This window comes from Electrophorus electricus, chromosome 17 (assembly GCF_041902795.1).
Source record: "Electrophorus electricus isolate QZ-2024a chromosome 17, ASM4190279v1, whole genome shotgun sequence".
In the NCBI taxonomy this organism is placed as follows: Eukaryota; Metazoa; Chordata; class Actinopteri; order Gymnotiformes; family Gymnotidae; genus Electrophorus; species Electrophorus electricus.
Genome location: NC_137513.1, coordinates 20,283,789 through 20,298,291, shown reverse-complemented (window position 1 = coordinate 20,298,291; position 14,503 = coordinate 20,283,789). Strand labels below are relative to the sequence as shown.

The window sequence follows — 14,503 nt, the reverse complement described above, 5'->3', positions numbered from 1 at the left end:
TTACATCTAGAAGCAAATTATTTTGTTACCTTATTATTTTGTTTTAATTCATTTTATTATTCTATTATTTAATTATTTTCTTTGCTATTTAATCAGTTGCGCTTCATTTTATTACATTTTCTATTCAAATAAATAGTTTTATGTAACTTTTCCTTTATTCTTTTATTTTGCAAAAGTGGTGTTATATCCCAGGATGTAATAAGCTTTGTTTTTATTATGATTTTATTCTACTATGTCTGTGTAAAGCACTTTGAAACGTATAAAACAAACTTGCCTTGCCTAGTTTGTGTAGTAAAATAATCAGCGTTGCATTAACAGCTATATTGTGTATTTAGTTCCAACTGCATACCTCTATTACACTTACAGTCTTTGTTTAAGTCAAGCTGAAGTGAACACTTTTAAGCGTTGTTCCCTTCCTTCAACAGCTCTCTGAAATGTGACTTCTGTTCTATCGTGCCATTTAATATGCAGATTTAAAGATTCGGGTTTTTTTTGCCAATCTCAAACTCGTTTCTTATTCTTTCTTGCTTCATAAAGACCAGTGTCCTGGCATCTTACCGAGGTTTTTCTAAGCATCTCAATATGCTACCCAGTCATGAGACTTATATGAGTCACACATTAGGTCATTAGTGCGACGACAGAACCTTGCAATTATAGTCACGTTCATCTTTCGTCACCAAAATGATTTATTTATTGTTTTTCCAAGTTTAGCGACGGGTGATGTCGTCGAGGTTGCCGGGTGCTCTCCAGGGTGCTGAACTCCTGTCCTCCCCGGGGGGGGTGAGCAATACTATGTTGGACCCATACTGACTACACGGCAGGACGGAGGGCTGTGCGCGGTCGGCCTCCGCTAAGATGAGCCCCTGAAGCCACTTGCATCATAAAAAAAAAGTCACTTAAATGTCACCTTGCACTGAAACATGGCGCTAAAGAGAAGCTTTGTATTAGTTCACTGTGTACTTACAAAAAACATTATTCCTTCTGGGGCAGTAAATTGGCCAACTTAACGTTCATTGTTTATGTTTTGCACTAAAGAGACCCCTCGACCCATATCTTACTCTGGTTTTATCTAGTTCTCAATGAAGATTACTGGCTTGAACAATCACAACCTCTGCAATGAATTATGATCAGATAAAATGATTTAGGATTATGCAAATTTGGTTAAAGTGGACAAGGTATAGTGAATAGAATGCTGAAAATCCCACGAGCGAGAGCACTGGGCATGTAGGAGTGATCGACTGTGTTGTGGGGGCTAGTCCTGGGCCTTACGCATCAGGCACCAGGAGAGCAGAGGGCCAGAACACTGAGGTGGGCACAGTGGCCAGCTTCTTCAGCACTGACAAACACACAACATTAACACAGTACATACAACACTCACTGATCATTTTGGCAGATGTACAGAAAGCCACAAAAATTAAAACACATGCAGGTGTGAAGTAGATTATTATTAATGCTGCCTTCATACATAATAGCAGAAAAGGTATATGCCTTTTCTCTGAACACCTCATAATGTTTATAGACCAAAAAACACTAGCACACAAAAAAAAGAAGAAGTATTCCAGTAATAAACTCCCGACTGGGGCTTTTTTAAGTTTCTTATTTCGTTTTCTCAGCCGGTGGTTGTTAACGCCACAGTGCGACGTTTAATTGGGAGCTATGTTCTGCAGCTGAGCATCAATTATAATTCAACGCCAACATCAAGAGAGCAGTAAATATAAGCCAACCATCTTTCAACCGGCTCTCGGGCTTTGCTGATAAAAGTGCACAGACATTTCTAAAGATAAAAAGAAGGTAAATGGTCACCTTAGATCCTGACTTCAGGAAGAAGGTAACATAGCATTTGTTTTGCATGCTTATGAACAGATAATATGACAGCATGACAGACTTCAAGATTAACAGTCCAAGTTGTGCACAACTCAGTGGGGATATATTTAGATAAAGCTATTTTTTGACATTTTTATTTTTGTTAATGCATAATCCACGGTTAAAGGATTGCCATGCAACCAGGTCTCATGAAGTGTAAGTGAGGATCAGTTCAGTATTTAAGCATTTGCATAAAGTCACACTTTACATGTAATGTTTAGAGGATTCTTAAAGGATTCTTGATGGGATTATGCAGTTTCTGATAGAATTTACTAAACACCCAAATCTGTTCTGACTCCTGACTGAGTCATCCTTTGTCTCCGAGGAATCAGACAGAAGAACCATCTTATACGAAATGAACTGTGACTGCTTATCTCATAGCATCATTTAATCAGTCAATAGTAATACATTCAATTCCTTCAGTTTTTTTGATGTACCTGGGCCTCAGTTTTACTGGGTGCTAGATTCCAACACATCTCTGGCAATGGAAATGAACATGGCTGAAAGTGAGAGATGTTTTTACACATTGTTGAAATTCAAAGACCCTAAAGAAGTAACAAATGATGCTTTAAAATGTTTACGACCAAAGAAATCAGCATAACATCTGCAAGTTAGCATAATTAGCAAAAACACTGGAAGATGTTCAAATTTTGACAGCCGTGCTTCATAAACTTGTCATAGGTGTACTGATACAAATTAAGTGTCAACATGGCCATATGTTGCTATGGAGATCACAAGCCACAATTATGGTATTGTCAGTTCCGAACTTCAGTGAGAGTTTCCATCAACAGGTATGAGTGCTCCTTCCAATTACTCGTTCTGTTATGCTTTTCAGATCTCCAAACATTGACGGAATGAAGCATATGTAAATGAAGACTGCACTTCAGCAAAGATGCTTTCAGAGAAGCAAAACTTTAATTAAAATCAACCACAGCCTTAACTCTTGCAAATGAGGTGTTGTGACTCGAGAAAAAAATTGTTGGTAAACACTGAGAAAGCCACCATTAGTTGATAAGAAATTGGTAAGAACTGTAAAAAGTGTCTGACAGTCATTCATGGAGAAGGTGCCAAACCATCCCCTAGTCCTCTTGCAATAACTGAATTATTCAGTGGTGCCTGAGTAGTTAAAATAAGCTACTCTTTCTCTATTGACCATTTGCAGGTTTACAGAATATTTTTCAAATACTGTGATGCCTTCAAGTGTACTTCTGCATCACTGATCTGTGCAGTGGATACTTTCTCTGCCCATGCCTCTTCAGCTATCTGCATGAGGAGACACTTGTTATTGCTGTCATCAAGCAAAGAGTAATACAAATATAAATGTATGTGATTGACTCAAAAAAGCTTTTTAATGTCAAAGCCCATCATCACTTTAAAGTACATATGCACATGCACACATGAACACATGCACATGTGCACACTCACACACACAAAGACACACACATGCATGCACGCACGAACGCACACCCGCCCACACACACATTCACACACACACACACCACAAGCTATCAATAATAGCCCAAATGATTAACATTCAAGTTAATTAATAAAACAATAGCAATAATAATAACATATTTTACATATTCACTAAACAGTCCTTTTCAAGTTTTAAAAAATTCTTAAAGTAACTGAATAATCTGAATGAATAGTGAAAAACTCCATAACATCCCAAACACCCACCTCCGCACACACACCTGGTGGTGAGGGACGAGTACAGCGTTAGACAGCTGCACACACTCTTCAACCAGGACAGAACTGTACCAGTCATCTCCATGATCCGACTCCAGTAGTGAAGACATCTCATACCAGAGACAAAGACAGGGACAGAGAGAGACAGAGAGAGAGAGAGAGAGAGAGAGAGAGAGAGAGAGAGAGAGAGAGACAAAGAGAGAGGGAGAGGGAGTGAGATACTGGATACATTAACTGATGGATTATATCTCCAATATTAACACAATTAATCATGTTAAATGAACTACACATTAGCAAATCTAAAAGCATCATTGGGTTGATAATAAAGGGTAGAAGGGCTATTGAATACTGCAAATACTGTTCTAGGTTGTCACATTTGGATATGTTCAAGTGATTCCAACAAACTATTGGTCAGGGAAAATTCAATACTGAACATTATACAGTCCCCAAAAATGAAAATATGTGCTAGAGAGGACAGAATCGAGAGTAAAACATCAAAGCAAAAACCAAAAGGAGCAAAGAAGATGGGAAAGGAGAGGTGTGGAGGAAGCTGAGTGTGGGAGAGAGGGGGAAAGCAGACAGCCTTGATTTGAAACATTCACAGTCTGCCTTCCGCCCTTAAAAAGCATAAATTGTCACCGTTGGAGAAAAGGAGGGAAGAAAAAAAACACCAACAAGCCACAAACAAAACACCTATTAATTAGATTGCGACACTGATGCAAAGCAATCTTGTGTTCCCATATAATTATTAATTTCTTTTTTGTTTTGAAGTTATGAGCATTGATTTTTCCCCTGTCGGAGGTCCAGTGTCGCGCTGGGACCATCTGTTCTGTACAGCTCCTCTGAGTCTTCCACTCCTCCTTACACACACACACACACACACACACACACACACACACACACACACACACACACAGAAACACATACACACACACACACACACACACACACACACAGAAACACATACACACACACACACACACACACATACAGACACACACACACACACACACACACACAGAAACACATACACACACACACACACACACACATACAGACACACACACACAGAAACACATACACACACACACACACACACACACACACATACGCACCTCATCCAATCCAAAGCCAAGCAACAGTCACAACTAAGACAAGCACAAACACAAATAAACACAAGAAATAGCCATTGGATATGGGTAGGGACTATTGCCATATATGTGTTTACCTTACATGTTTCATGTCCCATTTTGTTATCTGTAGGCCCTACCTAGAAATGAATAGGATGAACTGATATTCCCAGGTATTTCAGCGTCTGGAATTAGATTTGACAAATTTAATATGTACTATTATCAGTGTAACCCTACTGATATTTCCCACATGTATATTATAGTATATTATAGTATACCTTAAGTGCATATAAATCTCACCTGATAACTGTATATTGACCTGAACCATATTTGCATAGAAATGGTTCCCGGTTACTCTTTTTTAAAAGAGTAAAGCCAATGCCACTACTGTTGAAATTACTGTGACAGATGAGTATTCACCTGTCGTCATGGAGACAGGTTGTGAATGGAGGCCTTGCTGGGTGTGTGGGAGCGTGTGAGTTTGAGTTTGTGCATGTTTGTACGTGTGAGTTTGAGTTTGTGCATGTTTGTACGTGTGAGTTTGAGTTTGTGCATATATATATGTGTGAGTTTGAGCATGTACATGCATATGGATTTCAGTCTGAGTGCATGTGAATGAGCGCGCATATGTAGTTCAGCATGAGCATGTGTGTGCATGTGATTATGAGCACATGTATGTGTGTTTGTGAGTTTGAGTGCATGCATGTGTGTGCGTGGTTTAGTGCATTCATGTGCTTGCGTGTAAGTTTGAGCATGTGCATATCTATGCATGTGATTTCGAGCAAACACATGTGATTCACACATTGTGTAAATGTGTGCGCGTGTGGGATTGAGCAAGTGTGAATGGATATGTGTGTGGGTTTGAGTACATGCATGTGCATGTGTGTGTGACACTAACCAAGTGCATGTGTGTGCATTTGAGTATGAACACGTGACTTTGTGTGCGTGTGAGTATGAGCGAGTGACTTTGTGTGCGTGTGAGTATGAATGAGTGACTTTGTGTGCACTTGAGTATAAAGACGTGCATGTGTGTGCAGGTGAGTTTCAGAGAGTGTATACATGTGTGTGTGAGTTTGGGCGTGAGCATGTTCATGGGTGCATCGGTGGGGTTTCGGTGTCCCAGCTCTTCAACAGGCTCAGAATGGTCTTCTTCAGACCAGTGCTGAGAAATAGATTAACTATTCTGATCAATTTTAGTCCATCTCTCTAGACACACAAACACATGTATAATTACTTTTTCTCTCTCTCTCTCACACACACACACAGACACACACACACAGACACACACACACACACACAGACACACTCACACACACACACACACACACACACACACACACACACACACACTCACACACACACACACACACACGTGTTCTTTTCCTGTCACCAGCCGTGTTTTTAAGGGGGGGCCTCATGGAGCACCACATCCCCTCCTCCTTTGACACACCCGTAGCGACAGCCTGGAGGGTGTTCGACATCGTGCAGGGTCTGCAAGAGAGGCAGGGGTGGGGGTTGGGTGGACGTGGGCATTAGGTGGGGAAGGGGGCTTTCACACAGCGTGTCGGGGGACATCAGCGCTCCTGGCATGCCTGGCGACCACACTGAATAATTCAACCTGTCGCCATTCCCTTCCACCTGAGCTGGCCTGTCTCCTGGCATCACCGCTGGGGCAACTCGAGAGCCCCTGAAAGGTCAGGCCCTACCCCAGTGGAGAGCTGGTCCTCAGGGACTGGTGCTCTGCCTCCCATCCTCAGATCTGACAGGCCGGGGCCTCTCGCCTTAAAGGGCGCCTTCAAGCCCAAGTATTCAGTGGCGAACGCCTTCAACGCCATTCGTAGAGCTAAGTGCCTTCCCTGGTCCAAACGCTGATCTGTATTTACAGCTTTCATGGCAAATCAATTGGTCCAATTTTCATTTTTGTGTGAGTGTGTGTGTGCTTGGGGGGATTCAGAGACATGGCTGGATTGAACAGTGAGCACCGCTTTTCTTTGATTTATTGGGGAGCTTGGAGAGACCTGCCGGGTCAGACCCACTTTGCTGTGTGATTCGGAGAACGTTGGCTTAAGCTCACTCGCTTGGAGAGACAGCAGAGAGACTGAAGCAGGATATTACAGTGAACATGCACGATACCAGTGGATGCATTCATCAGCACTTGACTTGTATTGACTGAAATTAAAGAGTTCTGGGCAGGGCAAACTGCAGGGGTGCACAGGCATTGTACAGGGCCAGAGCCAGTGGATAATGGATTTGGTACTTTTAAACTGGGGAGGACAGTGCAGAAAATTAAATAAATGGATTGCTATGAAGCTAAGACCTGTAATGTATCGATCTCGATACACCATACAAATGATCATATGAGTATCGTGTATCGAGTTTAATGGACTGCGAACCTGGTGGAGCACTCAAGACTTCTACAAAGAATTCACAGCTTCAAGGACAGGGCAATAAAATATCTGCCTTATAAATGCTTTAAAGACTTTTATTTAAATGCTCTCTCTCCATTAAACATAATATCATAACCTAGTGATTAAAACACATTCAGTCCTTATTCAAATAAAATAATACACCTGGGAAGCACAACACAGTAAATCTTGCACCCCAAAATACAACAGTGTCAATTTCAAAGGAACGTTTAAGAAAGCCTGTTCTCTGACAGTATGTGTAAAGCATTGGAGCTCTCCTGAGACCCCAGCACCAGTGCTGTGAGGAACTTGGGCTTCAGTCAGGTACTCCAGACCTGTGCCAATGCTTTCTCCCACAGGTGAGCCCTGGACCCCACACCGCACTCGGCCCCACCCCCAACACTCACGGCACCTCACTCTCTCCCCACCAGCAATAAGACAGCACGCTAACATGTTCGTAGGTTATCAAACACAAGCCGCCCTTAATGATGCCAAAAAAAAAAACAAAAGCAAAATGTTGGAGTTGGGTGAAGAGAAAACGTGCAACCACTGGGACCACTTCATTACGTTTAAGTAATGACTCACGGGCAGGTGAATATGCCACCTTTGTTCACCTACATGCATCTGTGCTGTGATGTGAAGGATGTAACTTGTTTTTCGGGTTCAGAGAGATTTCCCTGTAGTCCGCTTGCTCCCAGCGCGTCCTCTAATTAGCATCATTTCTGGTGAACTGCAGCTCGTGCCTGGTGAAAGGTTCTTCTCGACCTGCTCCTGTCCGGACACCCCTGTAGACGGGGCTGTGAAAAAGCGAGTGACAATGTCAGGTCAGTGACACGTGCCGGGCCCGTCGTCCCACACAAAATCCCCGTGCCCTGATTCAAAATGTCACTGGTGAAATATTCATCACGAAAGAGAAGCCCTCTCTCAAGTGGCCTTGGGCTGATCAGACACGGGGACAAAAACTTTCCTGTAAAACATTTCAAATCTCATCTATATATGATGTCATCAGGGTGTAATTATAAATGAAATCAATTTGATAGATAAGTTATAAATTGCCATAGTAAGTAATATTATAATGTAATTTACTTATGGTCGCAGTTATCTGTATACTTTATCTTGGACCGCACAAATGAGCTGTTTGAGGTGTGTAATGAACTCAACTTTCCGAGATGCTCCATCCCTGTTCTCAGCTTCTCTGCCTGGTTTTACTAAATGCTACTAAAGTTCAGACTGATGAATGAATAAATGAATGAATAAATGATAAATAAATATGCACTTCAATGGACAAATTAAAGGGCATTACGTGATTGTGTATTAGTAACTAGAGGAAGAGTCCAGGGCAGGGTAACACATAACCTGTGGGATCATCTCATATACCAGCCCACAAGGTATGTGATGAATGAGCTACGCTGTATCACTTTGATCTCTGATCAGTCACTAATGTAAACACAGCCCCAGAGGTCAGAAAGGTCAGTGTCAATGCCTTTTCCGCAGTCAGAGGGTTGCATGCCCCCAACCGCTAAGTAATGGAGGTCCGCAGAGTGCAGTCCACTCAGACGGGGGGAAGGAGGCGGATGGATGGATGAAAGCCCATCTTCATTATCACTCAATATCACACCCAGCGGGTCATTCGCACATAATTACCTGGGGCTCTGCATCGAGACTCTGTAAAGAAGAAGAGAGAGTTAATTCACTAACATTCTCCCAGACTGAAAGTGTATAATTATTGCGAATGCAGGATACATGTGCCGTGTGAAAAAGACATGATACAAGTAAGAGTTAGTTCTGCTCGCGGCCTAAAATGATTACATCTCCATTGTAAATGAAATCAGTTCTGAACACGTTTACAGAAGTCAGTGGCTCGTGTAATGGCGGCTTCATAAAAGAACTATACGAGAGTCAGCGTAGCAGACTGTGATTGAATCCGAACAAATTTGTTTATGTTCTCAGAAGATTAAGCATGGTGTCTTAGAGTACTAACAGGTGTATATGAACCGTTACCTGAAGAGATGAACAAGAAATAATTACAACAGGAGTTAAAAATCGATGTGGTGTCTATTAACAATGAACTCATTTCTGTTAGCTGATTGATTAATTTGTTGATGACACTAACAAATTAAATTATACAGGTAATATTACAATTTAAACAGGTGAAGAAGGGAATTTTCTCCCTTACATCTTCTTTCAATTAAACTAAGCAAACCCGTGACCTTAAACAGTGTCGCTTCTGATATGTCATTTATTTCAGGCAATTCTCCCTCTACGGATTATGAATTTCACAGTTTCATTGTTTATGCCATTCGGCTCCTGCTTCAGGTATTTGGGATCCTTGGATCACATCAGTCTCCTTCTGGCTGTCTAGTTCTGCCTTGTCTGAAGTCTTAGAGGAGTTTGGCCAGGTCCATGCATATACCCTCTCTGTGCAAACCCACAGGTTCCCCTTAATTATGCGGTGCCATCAGTATTATCTTGTAAATAAAAGTTTTACAGAGGATGGATGTCAAGAATTCGGAAGAATAAAAAGGAAGCTTTTGTTTTTTGGGGGATTTCTTTCACTGAAAATTCATGAAAAATCATGAAACTTGTTGCATGTTTCTGAGGAGACACAGAAATCTAAATAAATGTCAGAAAAAACATACTTGTTTAATATAGAAGACTTTATTTAACTAGTTTACCACAGCCTTGGTACAAACTACCTTAGTGCATGCTTCAGAACTGATAAGAGTTCAGTCATACCATTAGGAAAAAAAAAATTACTGATTCACGTCACATTCAAAATCTTACTTCAAATAATTGCTTATGATCTAATCATTCATAATTCAATTTTCTTTGATCTTTCCACAATACCTTATGGATCCATAAATATGGCTGAGTTCCAGTAATATTCAGAAAGGAGCAGTTAAACATGTGGTACAGACCCCTTTGGTTCTGAGCCCGGTTAGGGGCCAAAGAGGGTAATGTAACTGCCCCTTCAATTAAGGACATACCGTGGTAGCGGACCCCTGCGTTCACCCAGCACACAGACTCTCTGGGGCCGGGATTATGAACGGTGCCCTTCACAGCACAAGCCACCATCTGTTTTCATGTCTGTGAGGTACATCTACGCTGCTCAAACGTCTCACATTTAATGCAAAAAAAAAAACAAAAAATGTAGAGACTCAAAACCGAACCCAAGTGCGTCAGAAAGGGACAGGTAAAAGAGCATGCTAGCAGAAGGAAAAGGTCTTATCCAGGGAGATGCTCTGAGATTGATCCCCAGCCTCTGTGGTGTATAATCCTCATACGGGCTGGTGTTCTGCAGCTCTTAGACCCTAGAATAAACTGTGAGGAAGGAGGACTTCACAAGGGATCGTGTTTTAAAATCAATCTATACCTGCATAATTAGAGAGGAAGTGGACGCTCTGTCATCGAATTTCATTCGGAATGGATCGACTGGTTCACGATTTGCTGGGTTTGTTTTAGCGTTTGCAGTTTTTTTTTTTTGAAAACCATTTAAATGCATCCTTAAAACTGGCAAAAAAGATAAATTTTACCATCAGTCACAAAAACTGCAGAAAATTAATCAAAATGGTCAAAGGAGGGGAAAAAAACACGCTGACGTGCAGAAACGGAACAGTAAAAAATGGCTTCCCGTTCGCTGGATCCCAACCCAGCAAGCGGGTCGTATTAGTATAAGCAGAGCAACAATCGCTGAATTATTGATTTCCTCATTAGACTTTTTGTCAGGACCATTTAGCGATGTTAAAAATGAGCCTTCGTTAGAAACTTACAGGAGCGGCACGAGCACCTTTGATTTATAACGTGCGACCTGGTCAGTGGGGGGGGGGGGGGGGGTCACATGGCAATGATGTAAAAAAAAAACATCAACACAGTCCTCATGCCGAGAGCAGCATCCATCCACATCAACGCGCTCTCACACATGAATTACACGAACATGCAGCTCATAAATGTGAAGTGCAACAGCTGCTGGGGGTAGCTTCGCACGCTCTCCTCTCAGTCTGTCCGTGGTAGCGTTGTTACTGGAACAAGCAATATGGGACACACCGAGAGATCAATTCCCAGTCATACGGCACCGTGCTTAGGCCAACGGAGGCCTGTTGGAGTCTTCTCATCACACTACAGCATAACACACTAGCTGACGAGAGCTGAGTGTGAAACGGTGCCTGTTCTCCAGATGTGCTTTCCAACGAAAGGCTAACCATTAAGGGGTGGTTTCCAATGAATTCACCATTCGTTGGAAATTGTAAATTTAGGCTCAATCTGGGCCAGAGAAATCTTAATCTTAATATGGGTGTTCAAACTTGTTTTCACAATGATCGAGGAGAAACAGTAGAGATGGACCACTTTGTGGCACACAGAATCAGTCCACTGAACGTAAACACACAGAATCAAAGTCCACTGGATGTAAACAAAGAATAAAAGTTTACTGGACATAAAACACAGAGAATCAAAGTCCACTCAATGTACACACATAAAAACAAAGGCTACTGAACGTAAACAAACAGAATCAAAGTCCACTGAATGTAAACACACAGAATCAAAGTCCACTGAAGCTAAACATAAAATAAAAGTCCACTGGACGTTAAAACACAGAATCAATGTTTGCTGAATATAAATACAAAGAAGCAAAATACACTGGATGTAAAAACAGATTTATTTAAAGGACCGTTAATGTTGCCATTTAGAGTTTGGGTTTCAATCTTCCAAAGCAAATGTACGTGACTTCAAAATAATCTCAGAGTGAAGCCTTTATTCTAGAACGTGTTGCTTGAAGAAAAGAGCATGGCAGTGTGGAGTGACGCTGTAGAGAAACACAGAAACCTCCTCCACAGCTAAGAGCTCATTTGATCATAAGGTTGCAGCATTACAGAGATTAAAATGAGCATGGAGGAGAGGCTGAGCCAAGATGGCAGGCAGGGCCCTCAGTCGATTCCCTCCACTTAACCTAACAAGAGCACCAAAGCGACAAATCAAGCTGATCTTTCTGCTCATTAGGTAATTAGAAGCAACCCATCTCTTCAATCGGATTCCCATCTGTTCCCTTCGCCTACCCTGCTCCACACACGCAGGGGCTGATGGACAGGGTGACAGGTCCGATCTAGAGAACAGACCCCCGCAGCTAAACGGAATCGGATCTTCATACAGAGAGGATCGTAAATCGCTGGAGCCGGGGAAGCAGTTACACATCAGGCCTACAGTATAAGAACATACACGCCGTAACTCACATGTCATAGTGCGCTACGGAGGGCCTGCGGTATAAATGGTGCCAATAAGAAGCTTTTCATCACTGGATGAGCTTGACAGTCTATTCACAGCGTTGAAGTGGTGTTTAATAACGGTAGATGTTTCACAGTGGCATTGTCAACCCGCGGCACCTTGCCTTCCGCCGGCTTGTCCCACGTCCAGGGACAGCAAGTGGCAATCCACCCATTGATTTCTTCCCCTGACACCTAATCTAACCCTCTGTGATCTATGACCTTATTTTCACACTAATTTCTTCTTTATCAAAGGTGATAAATACCGCATTGACATAAGTGCTTCTTTTCTCAACGCTCCAATGCACTGCTTTGTATAACATGACAGCACTGCAAGCAAAGTGAGGGAGAGAGGGAGAGAAGTCAGGGCTAAGAGGGTAAAAGTGAGAGAACCCTGAAGTAAAAGAAAGTCATTATTTGTATTATTTTTTCCTTATTCACTTCCAGTTCTGTAGAGTAAAAATAACTTTAAAAGTGTTTCCATTTAACCACCACCGATGCCTTTACCTCTGTAATAGATACTTTTCAGTTTTTCAGTTAAAGTGCTGAAGTGCTGAAGGTGAACAGCAGTACCTCCCAGCACAGGGAGAGTACTGATGGAGTGTAAAGGACAGTGTAAAGGAGAGAGTAAAGGATAGTGTAAAGGATAGGGTAAAGGATAAAGTATAGTGTGAAAGATAAAGGATAGTGTAAAGGATAGGGTAAAGGATAAAGTATAGTGTAAAAGATAAAGGATAGTGTAAAGGATAGGGTAAAGGATAAAGTATAGTGTAAAAGATAAAGGATAGTGTAAAGGATAGGGTAAAGGATAAAGTATAGTGTAAAAGATAAAGGATAGTGTAAAGGATAGGGTAAAGGATAAAGTATAGTGTAAAAGATAAAGGATAGTGTAAAGGATAGGGTAAAGGATAAAGTATAGTGTAAAAGATAAAGGATAGTGTAAAGGATAGGGTAAAGGATAAAGTATAGTGTAAAAGATAAAGGATAGTGTAAAGGATAGGGTAAAGGATAAAGTATAGTGTAAAAGATAAAGGATAGTGTAAAGGATAGGGTAAAGGATAAAGTATAGTGTAAAAGATAAAGGATAGTGTAAAGGATAAAGGATAGTATAAAGGACAGGGTAAAGGACAGTGTAAAGGAGAGAGTAAAGGGTAGCGTAAAGGATAGGGTAAAAAATAAAGTATAGTGTAAAGGATAATGAAAAGAATACGATAAAGGATAGTGTAAAGGATAAAAGATAGTGTAAAGGTTAGGGTAAAGGATAAAGGATAGGATAAATGATGTGGTAATGAGTAAAGGATAGTGTAAAAGATAGCATAAAGGATAAAGGATAGTGTAAAGTAGAGTGTAAAGGATATAGGATGTGAAAAAGATAAAGGATAGTGTAAAGGATAAAGGATAGTGTAAAGGATAAAGGATAGGATAAAGGATAAAGGATAGTGTAAATAATAGTGTAAAGTATAAATGATACGGTAAAAGGATAGTGTAAAGGATAAAGGTTAAAGGATAGGGTAAAGGATAAAGGATATTGTAAAGGATAGTGTAAAGGATAAAGTATAGTTTAAAGGTTAGTGTAAAGGATAAAGGATAGTGTAAAGGATAAAGGATAGGGTAAATGGTAGTGTAAAGGTTAAAGGATAAAGGATAGTTTAAAGTATAGTGTAAAGGATAGTGTAAAGGATAGTGTAAAGGTTAAAGGATAAAGGATAGTGTAAAGGTTAAAGGATAAAGGATCGTTTAAAGTATAGTGTAAAGGATAGTGTAAAGGTTAAAGGATAAAGGATAGTGTAAAGGTTAAAGGATAAAGGATAGTGAAAGGATAAAGGATCGGGTATAGGATAGGCTCCCTGACAGCTGGCAGCTCAGTAGGAGTCACTGCCTCTGCATGGGGTTACCTCTAGCACAGAGGCTGAGGGGAGTGAGGGGAGTGAGTGGTGTGAGGGGAGCAAGGGTAAGTGGGAGGAGAGGAAGGGAGTGGGGGGGTCGAGGCACTACGAGGGGACACAGGGACAGAGGGATGGAGGGCCTTTACTGGAGATGAGGAACTGCTCTGACTCAGAGCAGGACACACCGAGGTACAAACACACAGTCGGGAAACATGTCGCCTCCTAAGAATCTGGATCTGGAAGAACTGAATTGTCAATGTCACTTACAATTGAGG

At 41.3% G+C, this 14,503-nt stretch overlaps 1 protein-coding gene across 5 annotated transcripts in view; it reads right to left on the bottom strand.

Annotated features, from left to right (window-relative positions):
- Positions 1-288: 288 nt before the first annotated feature.
- The window catches only part of agmo (alkylglycerol monooxygenase), a 69,870-nt gene continuing 55,655 nt past the window's right edge, over positions 289-14,503 (bottom strand). Inside the window, exons 15-17 of one of the 5 annotated variants that reach the window (XR_014117904.1) lie at positions 8,732-8,752; positions 3,544-7,884; positions 289-3,126 (exon numbers count right to left, since the gene is read on the bottom strand). The gene's annotated coding sequence lies outside the window, so the exon portion shown is untranslated. The remainder of the gene's footprint in view (positions 3,127-3,543; positions 7,885-8,731; positions 8,753-14,503) is intronic. The other 4 variants (XR_014117901.1, XR_004776881.2, XR_014117902.1 and 1 more) reach the window with 4 other exon arrangements.